Below are 2,500 nucleotides of genomic sequence, written 5' to 3' on the forward strand. Positions count from 1 at the left end.
GCAAATCACACTGTCCCACTTTGAGAAACATGTTTCCTAAAGTGGGACGATTGAACATTTGATTGAAATAAAAAATATAGAGTATATTTACACCATATTATAATATTTTCTGATGAACAAACATATCATAAACACATCCTGATAAAAACTTGCAAGATTGTTTTATTTATACGAAATTTAAAACCTTAAAATTAAGTTTGTCAAAACACTGTCATTGACCTTTGGGTGGTCTTCACACAGGGTACTTCCTGTTTGAAGGTTGCTATACCCTCATCTGTGATTGTACATTTGAGAAGTCATGTGGTTTTGATCGCATGACATCACAGCTTGTGTTAACCCATAATTTAATTTGACTCATTTGTTTGCAGAAGACCTACACCCATTTGAGTTTAGGTGTCCCACATTAGGGCAACTCACCCTATTAACTATTAAATGTTAAAATGCGTAGGCTCCAACCACAATAGGCTAACTGTTGAAAAAATAGAGCAAGAAAGGAGTGTGCAAAAATATACTGTAGGGAAGTTTTCAATCATTGGCCTATTCCTTAAGGGACCCCTGCTATATCATTGAGTAAACTACAGACCCCTGACTTACATTAAAAGTGTTATGGATATATCAATGCGTACCATTAACTGCAGAATTGTCTATTTAAACCAAAAAGTCAAACCAATATCTGAAGCTATTTTATGTAAAAAAGAGCGAGTTATAGCCTATACATTTTTTTCCAGTAATTAATACTCAATCAGGGGATAGTTTGTTTTTGAACAAAACAGACTCCATGAATTGGTGCATACTTAAACACAGAATGATCAAAATTACAAAAAACAGGTTACAAGTGATAAATCTGAGTCAGGTGTCTTATCTCTGGTTGCTCATTGACCCCCACTTTATATTTACTAAAAATGCAGACTTTATTCTGGTGCAAATCTGAAAGGCCTGTGTCTTAAAACCTAGTGATGTCAAAGCGAAGGCAAAAAAACAACCCCGCTAATCCTCCTAATTTCATAAATAAAAACCAATGTCATAAGAAATCTCAGAATAATTGTATTCCCCTACTGTAATTGGTACAAACTTGTTTCTTAACAGGCATGTCCATTATTTTGGAACAGGAGCTAGGACTGCACCTCCAACTCTTCCGTTATGTAAATCATGTGAAAATAATCCAACTGAGTCAAATTGCAGATTGTGCCTTTGAGCCTTTTTTGCACAATGCTTCTACTTTGAGAGAGTTTAACCGACCAGTCAGAAAACAGTTGACAAAATTATTTTATAGAGTTTATTTGTCAAAACAGTTACCAGACACCATTATATTGTCCTTCATTAAACAAAGAGTTGTAGTTTTGTCATTCAGGTATATTCATCTTGCTTGAGGGCAGCTGTTTTCTGGCCAGTGAAGACAAAAAGGAACCTGAAAAAAGAAAAGACAAATACAGATCATGGCGGAACAATCTGCATGACGGACAGAACTGCAATCATTTTAAGCCTCAGCTAAAAGTTCGAATCAGGAGCTAAAAGCTCTCATACGAGGTGTCAGAAAAGTATTTGATTTGTCATCATTGGCTGTGTGATATTAATGTGCAACATAAAAGACTTACCATTCAAATACAAGTCCATAACCAGCAGAATCATGTGGTAACTTTCCCATTTGTTGACTCGTGCACAATCCTGTAAACAGAAAAGCTCAGTTTTAAATTCACATAAAAACCACAAACGTGCTCCTGCATTTACTGTGGGAGCCTCAGCCAAAAGTTAGAATCAGGAGCTAAAAGCTCTCATACGAGGTGTCAGAAAAGTATTTGATTTGTCATCACAGGCTACAAATAATTCAAATGCTGACATATTGCACGGACTCACCAGGTCTCAAACTCAGCGAGGTCATAGCCAACCAAGAGCTTCCATCTCAGGAGCGTGTGAAACACAGCAACCTCAGATCTTTGTCCGATAGGCATGAAGCTTTTTCTGTGGAAGCCATCTTTAGCCTTCATGCAAGTCACCCAGACACCATTCCCAGCTGGAATCCATACAGCTTAATGGATAGAGGGAAAGAAAGGCAAAGGTCACGAATAAATTCCAGCTGCCCCAGTTGTAATGCTATTTAACCATTTCGATCCTACACGATAACTGTGACATTAACACATATGCCTCAACCGATGTGCGTGCAACTGGAGTTAGTTCTTTATTCAACTACACATTCTTATGAAAGACAAAAGCTATAGCTAAAATCTGAAGCGGCAACTTACTCTAAACTTGTTTTGAGTATAGATATAATAATCCTATATCTATACTCAAAACAAGTTTAACGTTAACTTAATGAAACCCTAAAAAACACCACGTGTCAGCTCCGGCCCATGAAGAACATCCACGAGTTGCTGGCAAAACTGTAGTTGTACAGTATTTAGCATAGACACAACGTATTCCACATCTCATCATAATACTCACCGGTCAGGCTTGCTGCAGAAAAACTGGATAGATTTTCGTTTCAAATGTGTAACATTTGAAG

The 2,500-nt window shown here is 37.1% G+C and overlaps 1 long non-coding RNA gene across 1 annotated transcript in view; it reads right to left on the reverse strand.

The window, feature by feature from the left end:
• Nucleotides 1-1,262: 1,262 nt before the first annotated feature.
• LOC104967423 (uncharacterized) overlaps nt 1,263-2,500 on the reverse strand; it is a 1,310-nt gene continuing 72 nt past the window's right edge. The window contains exons 1-4 of the long non-coding RNA XR_800735.1: nt 2,440-2,500; nt 1,855-2,026; nt 1,596-1,665; nt 1,263-1,408 (exon numbers count right to left, since the gene is read on the reverse strand). The exon at nt 2,440-2,500 is cut by the window's right edge and continues 72 nt beyond it. This is a non-coding gene — a long non-coding RNA (uncharacterized lncRNA). The remainder of the gene's footprint in view (nt 1,409-1,595; nt 1,666-1,854; nt 2,027-2,439) is intronic.

Source organism: Notothenia coriiceps, unplaced genomic scaffold (genome assembly GCF_000735185.1).
Source record: "Notothenia coriiceps isolate Sejong01 unplaced genomic scaffold, NC01 NC01_scaffold00037282, whole genome shotgun sequence".
NCBI lineage: Eukaryota > Metazoa > Chordata > Actinopteri > Perciformes > Nototheniidae > Notothenia > Notothenia coriiceps.